General features: G+C 40.2%; 1 protein-coding gene across 1 annotated transcript in view; it reads right to left on the bottom strand.

The window, feature by feature from the left end:
* triqk (triple QxxK/R motif containing) overlaps positions 1-11,416 on the bottom strand; it is a 64,975-nt gene extending 53,559 nt beyond the window's left edge. Inside the window, exon 1 of the mRNA XM_059978702.1 lies at positions 11,276-11,416. The gene's annotated coding sequence lies outside the window, so the exon portion shown is untranslated. The remainder of the gene's footprint in view (positions 1-11,275) is intronic.
* Positions 11,417-20,633: the final 9,217 nt, after the last annotated feature.

Below are 20,633 nucleotides of genomic sequence, written 5' to 3'. Positions count from 1 at the left end.
AGCAAGTCAATGCATAAAAGCATTTAGATATGGTCAAGAGTTTATGTCAGACCAAACATCAGAATGGGGAAGAAATGTGATCTAAGTGACTTCTACCGTTCAGCCATTTCTGAATTATCAGAATATTTCAATGTGCTAATACATTGCACCCCGAAGATGTCTTAAACTTGAAAGAATGGAAGGTATTATAAATTTGTAAAAGTACATGAGGAAAAAAAATTAATACAAGGAATTGGGGCCATCCTTCCTACAGTTTTATACCTGTTCACCTATGCAAGATTGAGAGAGCCATGAACTGAACTGATGTACAGAATTAACCACTTGTCTGCTCAGCTTACTCATGTCTCATGGCCATTCGCAGTGTTGTCAATTGTATCCAGATGACCATAAATTGGGACAGGAATACTGACCGCTTCGAAGAAGCACTTGTTTCCTCAGCCACTGACAGACAGCTTAGCTTCTTCCTCACTTTGTATCTTTACCTCACATTTGATACCTGCAATCAATGTAGCTGTGAAGTGCACGTTTTATTAACTCTTCATTCAGAAAGTGCCGGTTAGATACATCCCAAAGAAGAGCAAGTATTTTAAACGGAGAATGAGGTGACTGTGGGTGACAAGGGAAGTCAAAGAAAGCACAACAGCAAAAGAGAAAACATAAAATATAGCAAAAGCTAGTGGGAAATTAGAGGATTGGAAAACTTTTAAAAACCAATATAAGGCAACTACAAAGGTCATAAGGAGAGAAAAAAAATGAAATGAAAAAAAATGAAAAATATGAAGGTAAGCTAGTCAATGATATAAAAGAGGATACCAAAAGATTTTTCAGATATATAGAGTAAAAGAGATGTGAGAGTCGATATTGTACTGCGGGAAAATGATGCTGAAGAAGTAGTAATAAGGACCAAGGAAATGATGGACAAACATAATAAATAGTTTGCATTTGTCTTTACTGTCAAAGATACCGGTAGTATGCCCGAATTTCAAGAACGTCAAGGGGTAGAATTGAGTGCAGTTACTGTTACTAAAGAAAGGTGCTTGGGAAACTGAAAGGTGAAGGTAGAACCTTGACCAGATTGACTACACCCCAGGGTTCTAAAAGAGATAGATAAAGAGACTGAGGAGGCATTAACAGTGATCATTCAAGAATCACTACACTTTGGAATGGTTTTGGTGGACTGGAAAGTTGAAAATGTCACTCCGTTCTATGGGATGGGAAGGAGGCAAAAGATAGGAAAATGATAGGCCAGTTAGCCTCACTTCAGTGATTGATAAGATGTTGGAGTCCATTATTAAGGGTGAGTTTTCGGGGTACTTGGAAAAACATGATAAGATAGGCCAAAGTCAGCATGGTTTCTCGAAGGAAAATCTTGCCTGATAAATTTGTTAGAATTCTTTGAGACAATAAAAGGCAGGACAGACAAAGGAGAGTCTATGGATGTTGTTTACTTGGATTTTCAGAAGGCCATTGACAAGGAGCCACATATGAAGCTGATAAACAAGATAAGAATCCATGGTATAACAGGAAAGATATGATCCTGGATAGAAAATTGGCTGAGTAGCAGAAGGCAAAGAGCAGGAATAAAGGGGGCCTTTTCTGGTGTCTGCTAGTAGTGTTTCGTAGGGGTCAGTGTTGGAACCGATTCTTTTCATGTTATATGTCAATGATTTGGATTGGCCTTGTGGTCAAGTTTGTGGATGATGCAAAGATAGATGGAGGGACAGGTAACGTTGAGGAAACAGGGAGTCTGAAGGACTTAGACCAGGGGTTCCTAACCTTTCTTATTGCATGGACCCCCACCATTAATCAAGTGGTCCATGGACCTAGGTTGTGAACTCCTGACTTAGGCAGATTAGGAGAAAAGGCAAAGAAGTAGGAGATGGAATACAGTATAGGAAAGTGTATGGCCTTACACTTTGGTAGGGGAATAAAGGTGTAGATTATTTTCAGAAATCAGCAGTAGAAAGGGACTTGGGAGTCCTCATTGAGGATTCCCTAAACATTAAACTGCAGTTTGAATCCATGGTAAGGAAGAGAACTGCAACGTTATCATTCATTTCGCGAGGACTAGAATATATAAGGATGTAATGCTGAAGCTTCGTAAGGCATTGGTCAGACCACACTTGGAGCATAGTGAGTAGTTTCGCGTCTCTTATCTCAGAAAGGATGTGCTGACATAGGAGAGGGTCCAGAGGAGGTTCACGAGAATTATCCCAGGAATGAAAGATTTAACGTATGAGGAGCACTTGATGACTCTGGGCCTTTATTTGCAGAAATTTAGAAAAATGGGGTGGGGGGGGGGGTAATCTTACTGAAACTTGTCAAATATTGAAAGGCCTAGGTAGAGTAAGTGTAATGAGGATGTTTCCTATAGCTGGGGGTGGGGGGAGGGGGGGGAAGGTTTGGACCAGAGGGAACAATTTTAGAACAGAAACAAAGATGAGGAGGAATTTCTTTAGCCAAAAGGTGGTGAATCTGTGGAATTCATTGCCACAGATGGCTGTAGAGGCCAAGTTATTGGATATATTTAAAGAGAAGGTTGTTAAGATTCTTGATTATCAACGGCATCAAAGGTTACAGGGAGAAGACAGGAAAAAGAAGTTGAGAGGAATTTTAAAAATCAGCCATGATAAAATACTGGAGTAGACAATGGCTGAATGGCTAATTCTACTCCTGAGTCTTATGGTGTAAGAGTATGGCACGTATTCTATACTCTAAATGACAACTGTGGCCCAAAGTAATTCAAACTTAAATTTAACAATTCAATTCTAAAAATCTGCACATGCTGGAAATCTGAAATAAAAAGAGATCAGGCAACATCTGTGGAAATGATTAAAGATTAACTTTTTTTTCCAAGTATACATTGAAACATAAGGACAAAATTGTATAGTGAAATGCGACATTTGTTTTAAATCAATACAGCGAGGATTGTGCTCAGGTCAGCCTGCAGGTGGAGCCACGCTTCCAGCACCAATATAGCATGCCCACAACTTACTAACCTCGACATTTACGACCTCTGGATTTCAGAGGAAACCGGAGCACCATGCGGAAACGCACATAGTCATGGGAAGAATGTACAAACTCCTCACAGATAGCAGGAGGAACTGAACTACAATCTTACAGCTGGCGCTGTAAAGCATTTTGCTAACCGCTACATCACCGCGCCACACGCAAGACAGAGATGATGCTTCAGAGGTGCGAGATCCTTTGTCAGAACCGGAAAATGAGAAAATTAATTAGTTTTCATCAGCAGATGAGGTGGGGGAAGGAAGAGTAGAACAAAGTGAGTGTCTCTGATAGGCTGAGAAAAGGATAATATGGCAGCGAAAGGGGCATCAGCTCTTTCCCAGTTCTGATGAAGAGCATCACTAGAAACATTAACTCTGCCTTTCCTTGCACAGGTGCTTCCTGACCCGTTGAATGCTTCCACCATTTTCTGTAATAACATATTACTCAAACAATTACAACCCAAAGAACCAATTAAATATTTAGGCTTACAAACTCCTTCAGTTGCCAACATGCTACTGTGTCACTGCAAAGCACTTGTAACACACAATGAGGAAACACAAGTGCCAGAATAGGATTTTGTCATAAGTGAAGTAACAACTATAGTCTAGGTTCAACATGCTGTGGAAGTTTGTGGCAGGTACTCTGGGGGGAAAAAAGAGAAACAGATCATTCTAGGCACACTTGGCAAGTCAGGCAGCATCAACCTATCAGGGCAAAGACATTTCTACAGACCATTCTGATGACAGCATTTTGGTGTGAGATGTTTCTCTTTCCACATATCTCGCCTAACCTACCATTACTTCTAACATCTTCTGTTTTATTTTTGATTTTCAGTGATGATGTATGAGTTTACAATGTTGACAATTATTTAAAGAGAAATTACTAATTTGGATACAGATACTCAGGACACAATTTTCAAATTTGCAGATGACACAAAACTTCAAAGCAGAGGGAACTGAATTCAAAGTACATATATATATATATATATATATATATAACCACATACAACCCTGAGATTCATTTTCTTGTGAGTATACTCAGTAAATCCAATGTAATAAAATCCATGAAAGACCACAGCTAACAGGACAGATAAACAACGAATGTGTATTGCACTTCATGAAAAATATGAATTTCTTCTGGTAAAACAAATTCCCACCCCTCCCCTCTTCTTCTATTCCCCACTCTGGCCTCTTACCTCTTCTCACCTGCTTATCACCTTCCCCGGGTCCCTCCTCCTCCCCTTTCTCCTATGGTCCACTCTCCTCTCCTATCAGATTTCTTCAACTCCAGCTCTTTACCTTTCCCACCCACAGGGCTTCATCTATCATCTAGATAACCTTTTATCCCCTTCCCCCACCTGTTTATTCTGGCATCTTCCCCCTTTCCTTTCCAGTCCTGGAGAAGACTTGGCTCGAAACATTGACAGTTCATTTTCATGGATGCTGCCTGACCTACTGAGTTCCTCCAGCATTCTGTGTATGTGGCTTTGGATTGTCCACACCTGCAGAATTTCCTGTGATCATGGAAATATGGATGCTTTGGAAAAGCAGGTAATTAACAAGCATGATTCCAGGCTTAATCTAGCTTAATCACGTAAATAGATGGGAAACACTGTGGTTGCTCTCCTTCAAGCAAAAGTGTTTGAGAGAAAAAAAACAAAATCTCTAGTCAGAATGAAAAGAAATGAAATGTCTACAAATCTCCAGAACCAGAAGATAATTAGCAAAAGATTGAAACTGAAATAAGAAAAAAAAGCTTTCTTGGCAGTGAATCTTTGGGGTCTGGATTGCACTGCTAAGGCAGTAGTGGGAGGCAGATTTAACTGCAGACATCAAAAGGGAACTGAATAAATTGCTAAAAAGAAAAAGAAAATTCAGGCTTTTGTGGAGAAGGCATGGAGGGTGGAACCAGCTGTATGGCATTTACTGTATGGACAGAATAAAATGAATGCATTTCTTCCATGCTGTTATTCTGATCACACTTTTATTTATTGAACAATAAATTTTTGCTATCAATTTTAAAAGTATTGTTGCATCTCACCATGTTAGCCTTGAAGATATCGCCCCACGTTCACATCACTCTTCTCTTTTTTTCAATTAATAAGACCCCACCCGTTTTCACTCTACCTCCGCAATTCAGCTTGCATTCTTCATCAGTTCACACTAGGAGAGAGTGGTTCTCAATCCACCATTACTCTAGCATCAAATAAGCCTCTTATGAGCACTTCAGCCTATATTCGGCTTTGGTCATACAATTCCAACTCTTCGATCCAAGAATTGCCTTTTTAACATCTCTGTGGGAGTACCACAAGTGATTTCACCACGTGGATAGCAGTGGTTCTAAGAAACAGTCTGCTATGATCTTCTAAACAAGAACAGCCTTTCAAGCCACATCCAAGTCCAAAGATTCTATTTAGTTAATACTCTTTGCCAAACAGATTTACTTGCTCAAAGTGTTCAAGTCCATTATCAAGAGGATGAATTCTATTTATTGAAATATTTTGTTCACTGAAATTTAGCAGAATCCTATAATCAACTATTTACACCATATCCTCATTATATACGTCTCCATACTATGCGGATGCACAGCTATGCGAAGAACCTATTTCTACCAATATCTCCTTATATGCGTCCAAAACTTGCAGTTATATGAGGGGCACTGCTTTCCTGCCAATACAAGTCACGTGCGCATGCCTCAGAGACTCACACCCGCCAGTCTCGCATTGGTTTTGGCAAGGTGTGGATGTGCGATCTTGCGCTCTTAAACTTTTGTTGGTTTTACCTACGGTGCAGTGATTTTGTGCTTGAAATATTTAACTATGCCTCCTAAGCATCCAATGTCATCCTGGGCCATCAGCCGAGCGGCAAAGAACCGCTTTAACACTTGAAAAAAAGTTGGAAATTATAAACAGTGCAGCAACAGGTGAAGGTAACACAGCTCTGGGATGCTACTACCGGGAACAGAATCTTACCTTTAAAGTTCTTCTGTTGCTTGACAATGCGCCAACCCATCCTAAACATTGGGACAGCACTCATCCTAACATAACAGCGCGTTTCCTGCTGCCTAACACAACATCGCTGATTCAACCACTTGACCAAGGTGTGATCCACATTCAAGGAGTATTTTTTTTTTTACGGCAAACTATCTCTCAGATGCTGCAAGCAACAGAGGATTTTGAAAATCCCGGGAGGTTACCAACGGTGAGGGAATGGTGAAAGTCGGAACACTTGGCACAAATGGAGACGGACATGGACCCAAGTTTAGAAAGGAGTCAGCATTTCAGTCGTTCCCTGCCATCAACCCTTCTTCCCTACAAGCAAATTTATGCTGAAAAACAAAATGCTGCCAAGCAAACAACCTTCACCACTTTCTTCAAACCGGTACCGGCAGTTCTAACAGTTCTCTGAGTCCTGCTTCACCCCTTGCTGTGCTTGATATGATCCTGATGACCACAACCATCCATGCCCAACACCACAACAACCACTCATCTCCCGGAGCAAACACACCAGCCACTGGTGGTGAGAAATGCACACCCCAGAATGTTAACTTTCCATGGTTTATTACATTGACTATTACCTTAAATATAATATGAATGTTGCCTTGTGTTGTATTGGTATGAAAATATGAATAAATTACAGATAAAAGATATTCAGGAAGGCCTCTGGAACGCATCCCCATTTTTTCTCCATTTAAATAATTATTCACATTATGCGTCAACTGCAAGGAACGTATCCCCCACATATAACGAGGATAAAGTGTAATATAAATCCACGTAATAAGGCCGAAATATATACAGTATCCTCAAAATAATTCAATATAAAATAAACAATTCCAATGCAAAGCCACTGTTGTTTCCAAGGAACTTCATAGAGATCTTTGACTACCTGCTTTGAATACCTCCCTGCAGAGTTCCACAAATCTTCAATTGATCTGTCATTTATGGATCTGAGAGAATAAAGTTACAGATTTAAACTAGATTTTAATGTTTTAGTGCTTTAGGGTTCTATTCTAAGATGATGCTTTTATGTTCAGGATGTTCCCGTCCATTTACACCATATGATCACCCCTAGAAATCCTCCTAGCATCTTAAACACCACTGTCAGATAAAGTCTCTGCTGTATGGAAGAAACATGCATTTCCCTGCATTTATCCTGTGGTTCCAGTACAAGTTCTTGTCTGTAGAGCAAAGCATCCAAGGTTAATGTGCCCTTTGTGGTGCAGTGTCCAGAGCAGAACACTATGCTCTGGTGTCACCAGAGGTTCATGCAGCTGTAACATAACACCAACTCATAGAACATATTACAATATGCTTTCCAATCAGATTTGTCCAGAAATCTTTAGTGTTTTCTGGAATTGAATACCTTAATCTCTGCTGCTTTTTAACCATCTGTTTACTATTTAGTAACTATTCTAATCCATTTATGACTAAAGTTCCAATGGTGGGGTAGAACTCGAAAAGCAGTTCAGGGTTTTTGTAAACAGGCCAACAAATTGAGCAAGCAATAGCTACAGTGTATGGTGTAAGGAATCACTGTCAGTAGGCATGTAAACCTCCAGACCACTAATCTGCATTTCTGGCTTTCCATTTGATTATATCTTACAAGCGTTCGTACTTTACAAAAAAAAAACATTCTTCATGACACAAGTACGGCTGGCAATGCCAGCACTAATTACCTATCCCTGATTCTCCTTTGGAAAAATGGCGAACTGTGGTTTAAAAGATGCAGTCCTTCTGGTAAAGGCACTCACAGACTGCCATAAAATCTGGGATGTAGACCCACTGAGAGTGAAGGAACACTAAATATTATATTTTTTAATATTTTCCCTTCAGCATGGTTTCCTTAAGGGGAAATCTTGGCTACAAATCTATTCTAATTATTTGAGGAAATAACAGGCAGGATAGCCAAAAGAGAGTCAGTGGATTTTGTTTACTTGAATTTTCAGAAGGCCTTTGACTGGGCTGCACATGAGGCTGCTTCACAAGATAAAAGCCCATGGTATTATAGGAAAGATACTAGCATGGATAGATTGGCTGACTGGCAGGAAGCAAAGTGTGGGAATAAACTGGGCCTTTTCCGGTTGGCTGCCAGTGATTAGTGGTGTTCCACAGGAGTTGGTATTGGGACCACCTATCTTCACGTTATATATCAATGATTTGGATGAAGGAATTGAAGGCTTTGTGGCCAAGTTTGCAGATGACACGAAGGTAGCTGGAGGATCAAGTGGTGTTGAGGAAGCAGGGAGTCTGCAGGAGGAAGTAGATTAGCGGAAAGGGCAAAGAAGTGGCAGGTGGAATATAGTGTCGGGAAATGTATGGTCATGCACTTTGGTGGAAGGAATAAAGGTATAGACTATTTTCTAAACAGGGAAAAAAACTCAAAAATCAGAGGTGCAAAGGGACTTTGGAGTCTTAGTGCAAGATTCCCTAAAGGCTAACTTGCAAGTTATTTACTTATTAAGATATAGCACCGAGTAGGCTTTTTGCAGCCCTTCGCGCAATGCCACCCAGCAATTAATCATGGGACAATTTACAATAACCAATTAACCTACCAACCAGAACGTCTTTGGACAGAGCGAGGAAATTGGAGCGACCGTTAGAAACCCAAGAGGTCACAAGGAGAACGTACAAACTCCTTACAGGAATTGAACCCAGGTCTCTGGTACTGTAAAGTATTGAGCTGACCACGCTACCATGCCTTATGTTGAGTTAGTTCTAAAGAAGGCAACTGCAAATGTTAGCATTCATTTCAAGAGGACTAGAACATACAAACCATGATGTAATGTCTTTATAAGACATTGGTCAGACCGCACTTAGAGTATTGCGAGCAGTTTTAGAAACATGGAAAACCTGCAGCACAATACAGGCCCTTCAGCCCACAAAGCTGTGCTAACATGTCCTTACCTTAGAAATTACCTAGGGTTACTCATAGCCCTCTATATTTCTACGCTCCATGTACTTATTCAGGGGTCTCTTCAAAGACCCTATCTTATCCACCTCCACCACCATCGCCGGCAACCCATTCCATGCACTCACCATTCTCTGCGTAAAAAAATTAACCGACATCTCCTCTATACTTACTCCAAGCACCTTAAAACTGTGCCCTCTCATGCTAGCCATTTCAGCCCTGAGAAAAAGCGTCTGACTATCCACACGATCAATGCCTCTCATCATCTTATACACCTCTATCAGATCACCTCTCATCCTCCATCGCTCCAGCAGAAAAGGCCAAGTTCACTCAACCTATTTTTATAAGGCATGCCCCCCCCAATCCAGGCAACATATTTGTAAATCTCCTCTGCACCCTTTCTATGGTTTCCACATCATTCCTGTAGTGAGACAACCAGAACTGAGCACAGTACTCCAAGTGGGGTCTGACCAAGGTCCTTTTTAGCTGCAACCTTATCTCTCGGCTCCTAAACTCAATCCCACGATTGATGAAGGCTAAAACACCATATGCCTTCTTAACCAGAGTCAACCTGCACAGCAGCTTTGAGTGTCCTATGGACTCGGTTCCCAAGATCCCTCTGATCCTCCACACTGCCAAGAGTCTTACCATAATACTAAATTCTGCCATCATATTTCACTAACCAAAAAGAACCACCTCACATTTATCTGGGTTGAACTCCATCTGCCACTTCTCAGCCCAGTTTTGTATCCTATCAATGTCCCACTGTAGCCTCTGACAGCCCTCCATACTATCCACAACACCTCCAACCTTTGTGACATCAGCAAATTTACTAACCCATCCCTCCACTTTCTCATCCAGGTCATTATAAAAATCACAAAGAGTAGGGGTCCCTGAGGCACACTGCTAGGCCCCTTACCTAAGAAAAGATGTGCCAGCATCGGGGAGGTTCACAAGATTGATTCAGGGAATGAAAGCTTCAACATACAAGGAGTGTATGATAGCCCTGGATTATACTCTCTGGAGTATAAAAGAATGAAGGAGTATTTCATTCAAACTTATTGAATTTTGAAAGGCCTAGATAGAGTTGATATGGAGAGGATGTTTCCTACAGTGGGGGAGTCTAGGACCAGAAGGCACAACCTCAGAATAGAGGAGTGTCCATTTAGAACAGAGTTGAGGAGGAATTTCGTTAGCCGTAGAACAGTGAATCTGTGGAATTCATCGCCACAGACAGCTGTGGAGACCAGGTCATTAGGTATATTTAAAGTGGAGCTTGATAGGTTCTTGATTAGTAAGGGCTTCAAGTTTCTACAGTGAAGGAAAGAGAAAGGGAGTTGAAAGGGATGATAAATCAGAACTGAAGGAATGACAGAACAGACTCAATGGGCCAAATGGCCCAATTCAGCTGAACGTCTTATGTAACTTGGCGGAGAATCGCCAGTTGGAAGTGTTCCAATGCACGTGTTTCCTTTGTCCTTCCTTTTCAAAGATATCATGGATTTCAGATAGAAAATTAATGCCAATGAAGTTATTTCAGGTTTTCTGACCCTGCATACTGACTGGCACTTTGGTGGAATGGCAACTGACATTTTGTGTATTGCTGGTGTTAAAGGGGTTTCTACCTCAGTACTTCAGTCCTGAGTGCCAAAATTTCAGTACCTATCATGTTCCATTCCAAATCTCTGCCAGATTTTCAACGTTTTGTCAAATTCAAGTTTCAGATTAGTGGTTTTTCGTTATTATTGATTTATGAAATTCCTTCATCTGCAGTGTTCGTGATGTATCGCTTGATTCAACAAACTTACGGGAAAACATTGTGCCAGACTTGACAACCCTGGTGCCCAATTCTGCACAATACTTTAGAACTGTTGATAGTTATAAAATGAACTGTGTAAATGCAAGTCCTTTCCCTTCCATGTCGGCAGAGTTGGTAGGAAATAAGCAGTGAGTTCGGAAGCAGGTTTTGAAAACAAAATATTTTTAAAAGGATTATCTGTTGTAACACAGCTATAAAATACTCAATAATTAAATGTTTATCACGGCAAATCAATAATATAACTTGCTGACTTCCCGTTTAGACACTCCAGCAGAAATTGCCAACGTTGCTTCCGATAAACCAATTCCATTGACATTACAGTTGTCCAATGGGAAATTAACATGTACTGGGACCGTCCAATCAACTGCAAGCACTAGCCAGCAGCCGCCCCCTTTCCTCCATGGGATTGTTAAAATAATTTCCACCAGCAACTATTGAACGAGGTGGGATATTGTATTGCAAGCATGGTGGTATATTGCTTGCAATTTGCTCGTACATTTCATGCTGAATAAGTAACAGTAGCCACTTGTGCAAACATTACCAGCTCGTCCTCCAGCGCCGCGTCTCCGGGACCGTCGCCCAGACAGCCTCGTCTGCGCGCGGTTGCACTTCCGCTCTGAGCCGCGCACGTAAACCAGAGATTGTTCCGTCTGTATATATGTGTTAATGTTTTCGTATTGTTTGGAACATGCACGGACAGCTGGAGCAGTTTCTAAACCCCGCCCATGAATAATTATTCAAATGTTGCTGTAAAAACTAACTGCTGGAAATCCGAGATTAAAACGGAAAATGCAGCAAATATTCAACACGTCAGGCAGCCTCCACGGAGAGGGAGATAGAGCTAATGCTGCTGTCACGCATATGAAACCTTGTCTGTCAACCAGTTCTGGATACACAGAATTTTCCTCCAAGAACATTGAAACCAAAACCATTTTCTCAATCTCATTTTCTGGAAAGCTACAATACAACACTTCTTCCACGCCTTTGACACATGAAAATGGGGAGGGCATCTCTTTATATAGTCATTTTCACAGCCTTGGGCCATTTCAAAGTGAGGGAGAAGTTGTACATTGCAACACCCATTAACAATAATGTACACCATCAATTTACAGGGCGGAACAATCAGGGATTTACTTATATGTGCCTTGTGCTGTGTGTGACTGTGGGTACTGTGTTTTGCACCTTGCCCCCAGAGTAAAGCTGTTTAGTTTTACTCATGCATGGCTGAATGACAACTGAATTTGAACTTGATAATTGTGTAATCAATGATAGTGGGAGACGAGCATTAACCATAGCAAATGGAATATCTTTGCTGTTCATTGCAATAAGATCGGGTGTCTGTTACATTTACCTAAAAGCAAAGCCAAGTGCCTCGAAATTCAATTACTGAGCTACTTTTCAGGAACGGGTAAATGATTTTTTTTGCGTGAAACAAAAAACCCTGGGTCGTTTGGGTTCACTTTGAAAATCCTATGGAATACCTTGTGATGGAGACACTTTATGGGACAAAGTCTCACAGAGCATTGCAGAGGAATTTGAAATGCATTATCCTGTGAGAGCCTATTGTTGCATGAACTTTCTTGAAGTGTCAACCTGGGAGGCCTAAACTGCTTAATTCCAGGTACCCTCAGGTTAAACTCATTCTCTGCCTCCCCCTGATCTCCTGGAGGTCACATCAAATGGCAAAATCAATGTTCCCCTCCCTAACCCTGAGATTCACCTACTCTGAAAAGCTGTGCTAACCAAATGGCATGCATGTTCAATCTCACACTGCTACAGTCAGAAGTTCCAACCTGCTTCAAAAGGGCAACAATCATACCAGTGCCCAAGAAGAGCAGGGTGAGCTGCCTTAACGACTATCATCCAGTAGCATTCATGTCCACGGTGATGAAGTTCTTGGAGAGGTGGGTTATGGCTAGCAAGGACTTGGACCCACTGCAATTTGCCTATCACTGCAATAGGTCTACAGTGGATGCAATCTCATTAGCTCGTGGTGTTGCAGCAAGAACCTTGCACTCAATGTCAGTAAGACCAAAGAACTGATTGAGGACTAAAGAAAGGGTAAAACAATGGAACACACACCAGTCCTCACAAGGGGATCAGAAGTGGAGAGAGTAAGCGATTTCAAGTTCCTGGATGCCAATATCTTCCTGGGCTCCACTTATCAATGCAGCTCCAAAGAAGGAGTTTCATGAAATTTTGTATGTCACCAAAATCACTCAGATCTCTACAAATGTACAATGGAGAGCACTCCAGATGGCTCCATCGCCATTCAGTATGGGGTGGGCTAGCCATTGCATAGGATCCAAATAAAGTACAGAAAATCGTAAACTCAGTCAGCTCCATCATGGGCACTAGCCTCCCCAGCTTCCAGGACATCTTCAAGCAGTGATGCCACAAAAAGGTGGCATCCATCATTAAGGACCCCCATCACCCAGGACATGCCTCGTTCTCATTGCTACCACTTGGGAAGGAGCTACAGAAGCTTGAAGGCACACACTCAATGATTCAGAAAAGTTCTTCCCCTCTGCCATCTGATTTCTGAGTGGTCATTGAACCCATGAACACTACCTCACTACTTATTTATTTTAATTTTTGCACTACTAGTTTAATTAGTATATATATACATATATACTTACTGTAATTCTCCTTTGCTTTCTATTATTATACATTGTACTGTACTGCTTCCACAAAGACAACAAGTTTCATGACTTATGCCAGTGATATTAAACCTGTTTCTGATTCTGGTTCCTCTTAAGATGTTTTACTATTCCAATGATCAATCAGATACATACAGCTGAGATTGAGATACAGACAGAAGATAGAACACAACAGCACAGCAACACATCTTTCAGTCTACCATGTCCATACCCAAACTCAATCTCTAACCACAAAGTATACTGCAGATGCTGTGGTCAAAGCAACACGTACAACACGCAGCAGGTCAGGACTCAATCTCTTTTGCCTGAACATGATCCACATCCCTCCATCCGTCCAGAAGAAGAATTTGATGATCAGGTTGGAGGCTACCTAGATGGAATATGAAATGTTGCTCCTCCACCTTGAGAGAGGCTTTATCATGGCAACAAAGGAGGCCATGGATCAACATGTTGGAACAGAAATTGGGATAGGAATTAACATGGTTGGCCACTGGGACATTTCACTTTTGGTAGATGTAGAAGAGGCCACATTGGGAGTTCCTATCTGTGGCCACTTGCAGGGATAAATACCAGATGGAAAATTATTGGGTGGGGGAACAAATGGAGAAGGGAATCATAGAGGGAGCAATCCCTGTGGAAACCAGAAAGCTGGGGGAGGGGGGCAGAGGAGGAGTTAAAGATGTGTTTGGTGGTAGGATCCCATTGAAGATGGCAGAAGTTGCAGAAAATATTGTGTTGTATGTGGAGGTTTATGGGGTGGGTGAGAACAAGATGAACCCTATCTGTGTTAAGGCAGCGGAAGATGGGGTGAGTGCGGATGTCTATGAAATGGAGGAGATGTGGGTGAGAGCAGTATCAATGTTGGAGGAAGGAAAACGCTGTTCTTTGAAGAAGGAGGACAACTTTGATATCCTAGAAAGGAAAATCTCAACCTGGGAATAGATATAACAAGATGAAGGAACTGAGAAAAGGGAATAGCATTTTTTTTTACTGGAGACAGATGGGAAGAGGCATAGTAAGATAGCCATGAGAATCAGTAGATTAATAAGATATTGGTAGACAGCTGACCTCCAGAGATGGAGAAAGAAAGATCTAGAAAGGGAAGAGAGGTGTCAGAAATTGACCAAGTGAAGTTAAGGGTAGGATGGAATTTGGAGGCAAAGTTGAAGAAATTGACAAGCTCAGCATGGATGCATGAAGCAGTAACACACAATTGTCAAAGTAGCGCAGGAAGAGTAGGAGTGTATTATCAGGGAAGGCTTGGAACATGGACTGTTCTATGTAGCAAACAAAAAGGCAGGTGTTGCTGGGGCCCATACAGGTGCCCACGGTTTCCCCTTGAGTTTGGAGAAAGTGGGAGGAGACAATTGAGAAATTGTTGAGGGTGAAGACCAGTTCTGCCAGACTGTGGATGGTGATGAGGGAGAGGACCTGGTTGGGTCTTTTGTTGAGAAAGGAGTGGAGAACATTAAAGCCTTTTTGATGGGAGATAGAAGTGTATAGGGTCTGGTCATCCAGGGAGAAAATGTGACTGTGTGAACCAGCGAATTGAAAGTTGCTGAGGAGATCGAGAGCATGAAAATTGCCATAGATGTAGGTGGAAAGGGAATGAACCATGAGGGATAGAATGGAGGTGAGGTATGCAGGCACGAGTTCAGTGGGGCAGGAACAGGCAGAGACAATGTGTCTACCTGGACAGTCAGTGTCACGAATCACAGTTGTGTGAATAATGCTTTGAGTTAGTGAAAATATCCCTCATGCAATGCAAGCTTAAAATGTTGCTGGGAGAAATTAATCCAGTGCTTTAGCTGTTTTGTATTCAGTGCAACCAGGTTTTACTTCTAGACATAAGAGACTAAAGATGCTGAAATATGGAGCCACAAATGAACAATCTGCTGGAAGAATTGAAGAAGCCGAAAAGCATCCATGGAGAAAAAGGTAGGGTTTTGCCTCCAAATTTCAATAAATACCACCAACCCCACCACCACACCCACAGATGTTGTTCAAAGTGTTTTCATGGTTTGTAAGGGAATGTAGAAATATTTCTATCAAAATTAAAAAGACTAAAATTATTATATTACCATGAAGCATCATGCTCAAATAATCACAGTAGCTGTGAACTACTGCAGGAATTTATGTTAGAAGAACCTTTTGTTCCCCCAAGGTTGTAAAATACCACTAGAAACATGAACTTTGAAAAGATTAAATGATTCCTCAAGTAATTTAAACATTTCAGTTTAATTAAATACAAAGGCACTACAAAATGCACAAAGCAAGAAACGAAATGGAGATAAACTTGAATGAGAAAATCTGTAGATGCTGGAAGTCCAAGCACCGTGTACAAAATGCTGGGGGAACTCAGCAGGCCAGGCAGCATCTATGGAAAAAATACAGTTGACATTTCAGGCTGAGACCCTTCAGCAAAACACAAATAAATAGCAGGAAATAAACTTGAACTTACTAATTAATCTATGCAAGCTAGTGTCACCACATAAAATAGAATCTTTAAATTGAAGAACTTTGCATTGTTGATTCTAAAGCAAATTATCAGTTAAATGTAGCTCTTACCTAATGAGCCATAGAGAAGATAAATATGGGCTGTCCAAAATACTGTTCAGTTAAATGATGAAATCAAACCAAAAACAAATATCTATTATTTTGTAACAGAAAATTCCAGAAGGGAACAAAAATCACTAAGTAAAGCAAAAGGAATAGTGGACAGCAAGTCTGATGAAAATACTACTAGATTACTTAGTAAAATAAAATGAAACATTGTTTCCTGATAGAGATGAATTTGTAAAAAAAATTTATATTGCTTCATCTCATTCTTCCCACTAAACTGATAGCAGGCCTGATGCATTTACGTCAGTAGAAATGAAACAACTTCACGTCCTTTTACTTCATTAAATTGTAGAATAGCAATTGGTTCTACTGTATTTACCTTTTGGAGCCTTAGGAATTTAAAAGATATCTTTAGGAATGTAGGTATGGCTGTTCAATAAATTTACTTTGGGAGAAATCAAAACACTTATTCTGATGAAATGGAGATGATAGCTCTGTTTCTCAGGTGCTGTCTGACCTATCAAGTATTTCTCTGTTTTGATCTCAGACTTTTTGGCAATTGCTGTGTGTTGATTTTTCAACTATTTGTTGTGCAGTTTTGACGACCAAAAAGCCCATCATCACTGGGCTCAATGGTGAGCCCATCATCATTGTGATGGTATTGGGTTTGTTGACAATGAAGTTCTAAACTCAAATGAAAATCGTAAGCCCTATCCCATATAAATATCCATAAGTACCCTCACTAAAGAGTGGTTATACTGTAACTCCCAATCTTCAAAGACTAGTTTACTTCCCTGTTTATCCTCCACAGTGAGTTTAGCTTTCAATACCCACTATGTGAGCTTTGGGTCCCCTCTCCCAGCTGGAAGATATTTCCAGCTAACAAAGTAGTTTAAACACAGTTCATTTATTTTCAGTGATACACATTTAAATCCAAACAACATTCTTAAAATACATTTAAAACTCACAGAGGATTTCTATCTTATAAAAAATTTCTAATTACAAGCTATTTTAAAAGCACAAAGGATTTCTGATCATGAGTACAATTTCTATAAGCTAAAAAGACATACCCATGAGCTGCAGATGAACCAGTCACAGAAATCGAAGGCAGGGGAATGGATTTTAGTTCACTCCATGTTTCTGTTGTGCTTCTTGATGTTCCTGGACCATTCCTAAAAAACCTGAACTTTTCTCTTAATTTATACTATTTCCTTTTGTCACTTGGATGACTTCACACACATATGATATTCTTACAGATAACTTTTAAGACAAATGGTTTAAAAGCTCTTGGGGACAGAGTTCCCAGGTACCTACAATTAATGCTATGAAGCTGACTCCCTGAGTATACAAACCTTCCAACTTATTAATACATCATCTAAATGTTAATTGATAATATCAAACCAGTCTGAAAATTTTCTTGAATGAAGCAACTTAGTCATCATTGTTTATTATGAAACTAGCCAATGTAAATAACCCACTGTCTTACACTGTACCTCTTGAGCAGGTGCTATGGGCAAGCATCCTGTGGCCCTATAAACCATGTGTTTGTTTGCAAAGCTGTCTTTTTAACCATAAACTGATTACTGCTTGCAGTTTACATTAAGAACTGAACTAGCTCCCATTTATGACCAGAAGCTAAACAAAGAATACTGGTTGGAAGCTTAATTTATTCAAAAACAACAGCTATGTCATTTGCTATGTTTAGAAAGCTGAGCTTGGCAAAAAACAAAAGCCCCCTTTAGCCCTGGACAATAAATGTCCATCATAATATTTGTGAGTTAAGATCTGCCATTAGTATATTTAAAAAATAGTCTCAGGGGAAACATAACAGATGAGTATTGTCCCAGAAATGCACTGTGCAGATCATTAGAATGGAAGTCATAAAAGTGTGGCCACTAATCTGAAATAGAAAACAAAAAATACACAAAACACTCAACAAGTGAGGTAGCATCTTGGAGAGAGACAGAATTAATAATTCATGTCAAAGACCTTTTTGATTTTCTCTTTCTCCCTGAACTGACTGAGCATTCCCAATAGTTTTCTTCCTTCCTATTATGTGACATACTGGTCTAACAGTGAAGTTCCTCTCTTTCAATGGATGCTGCTTACTTCATGGTCTGAATGCAAAGTCCAGAGTAATTAAATCCCTCCACAGCTGCCCATGGCAATGAATTCCATAGATTCACCACCTCCTGGCTGAAGAAATTCCTCCTATCTCTGTTCTAAAGAAATGTCCTTCTATTCTGAGGCTGTGCTGTCTGGTCCTGCATTCCCCCACTATAGGAAACATCCTCTCCACATCCACATCTTTCAATGAGATTCCCCCACCACCACACATCCTTTTAAACTCCAGAAGATACAGGCACAAAGCCATCAAACGCTGCTCATACATTAACCCTTTTATTCCTGGGATCCTTTTTGTGAACCTGCTCTAGACCTTCTCCAACGCTAGCACATTCTATCTCAGATAAGAGGTCAAAATTGCTCATAATGCTCCAAGTGTGATTTGACCAATGCCTTATAGAACCTCAGCATTACAACTTTGCTTTTATATTCCAGTCCTCTCAAAATGAATAATAATGTTGCATTTGCCTTCCTTTCCATCGATTCAACCTGCAAGATAACCCTTAGGGAATTCCAAGTCCCTTTGCACCTCTGATTTTGAATTTTTCTCCCCATTTATTTTTACTCTAATTTTTGCAATGACGTGAGACAGCTGCTATTGCAATATAATAGTGTACCTCAGAAGTACAAGAATTGCAATACCAGTTGGGAAGACCAGGTCCCATTAGAAATTATATTGCACTCTATAGAATATGACCCCTGTTAGTATTGACTGCCATCAATAACCCTTTACTGTATATTATGAAGCAGGAAGTGTTGAAAAAATGTCAGAAAAGTTAGTAGAGCAAACGCAGGACATTATTTCAGTTGCTAACTAATGCTGCAATCTGTTCTGTTCCCAGTTTGCTATCCTTTTTAGTACCAGTTCTTTAGTGTATCTATCAATTTACTTATATCGAGACAACAATTACATGTTTACGAAACTCATTAGGAAGCACTTTGAAACATTTCTAAGAGAAGTGATATGGATTTTCTTTGGAAAATATATGTTAAACGGATCTTCTTAATTGACTTTCTTTCAAATAAGAAATTATAAAGAATAATAAACTGGATTAAAACCACAACCAAATCTACTCCATGAGAAAATAATGTTTTCTGCTTTTTATTAGCAGGAACAACATCTGTCCAGGTAGTTTGTAATAAGTAACATTCCAGTATTTCTTGCACTATGTTACACTGAACCATTTCAGACATACTGTACAAAATTTATTGTTCCATTTCAGATCACTAATGGTGAACTGTACTTAATTGAGCTGCCCCAGGTATATACAGATCCATTAAACAATTATATCCTTTCCTTTGAGTAAGCCAGCAATCACACTTCGTTTCAGTGCATATGGTGATAAAGGACTTTCATTGTATTTACTTTCTTCTCCTATATCTTCAATAAAGAAACTCAGCAAAATGTATAAGTAGATTTACTTATACATTTTACTAAAAATATGTAGCTAGTTCCTCTTGCAGCTCAGAGACTTCACGCAATAACAAAGCCATGTATAGTCCAAGAATGTCTTGGGCTGATTGCCAACCTGTGTTGTGCTGGTTAGTACCAGCCTAAATGGCAATATGAGGAATGTAATTGCCCTTTGCACTGCAGGTGAGAGGGAAGGTAATCAGGGAAAGTTGCTGCTTCAATCACTGTCACACACCCTTGCTGAAAAGGTATGTGTGAGTATTAGATGATGACAGAATATGGATTGGCTGGGTGGAACAATGTGATTGAATAGCTTCCAGTCCTCACTGGCAGGATACATGCTGTATGTGGATACTGAGTGTAATACTGCAAACAAAAAATCCATTTACCTGTGAGTGTATTTCCAAAGAAAATACTATAAATGCTGCAATACATAATAATAAAAAACATGAATTACAGTGAATATATATATATATATATATATATATATATATATGTGTGTGTGTGTGTGTGTGTGTTAAATTAAAAACATAGTGTGAATATAAAAGTAAAGAAGTAGTGATGTAATGTTCATGAGTTCAATGTCCATTCAGAAATCAGATGGCAGACGGGAAGAAGCTATTCCTGAATCATTGAGTGTGTGCCTTCAGGATCCTGTGCTTCTGTCCTGATGGTAGCAATGAGAACAAGGCATGTCCTGGGTGATGGGGGTCCTTCATGATGGATACCATATTTTTGAGGCATTGCTCCTTGAAGAGGTTCTGGATTCTACAGAAGTTAGTGCCCATGATGGAGCTGACTAAGTTAACCACTCTCTGCAGCTTATTTCAATCCTGTGCAGTAGCCACTCACCCCCCACCCGCTCTACCAGATGCTGATGCAACCAGTTAGAATGCTCTCCATGGTACATCTGTAGAAATTTATGAGTACCTTTAGTGGCGTAACAAATCTCCTCAAACTCCTAATGAAATATAGCCACTGCTGTGCCTTCTGTGTAGTTGCATTGATATGCTAGGCCCAGGTTAGATCCTCAGAAAACTTGAAATTCCTCACCTTTTCCACTTCTGATCCCTCTATGAGGATTGATGTGTGTTTCCTCATCCTACACCTTCTGAAGTCCACAATAAATTCTCTAGTCT

Source organism: Hypanus sabinus, chromosome 1, assembly GCF_030144855.1.
Source record: "Hypanus sabinus isolate sHypSab1 chromosome 1, sHypSab1.hap1, whole genome shotgun sequence".
NCBI lineage: Eukaryota > Metazoa > Chordata > Chondrichthyes > Myliobatiformes > Dasyatidae > Hypanus > Hypanus sabinus.
The sequence above is the reverse complement of the archived record's forward strand: the minus strand, read 5'-3'. Positions and strand labels throughout refer to the sequence as shown.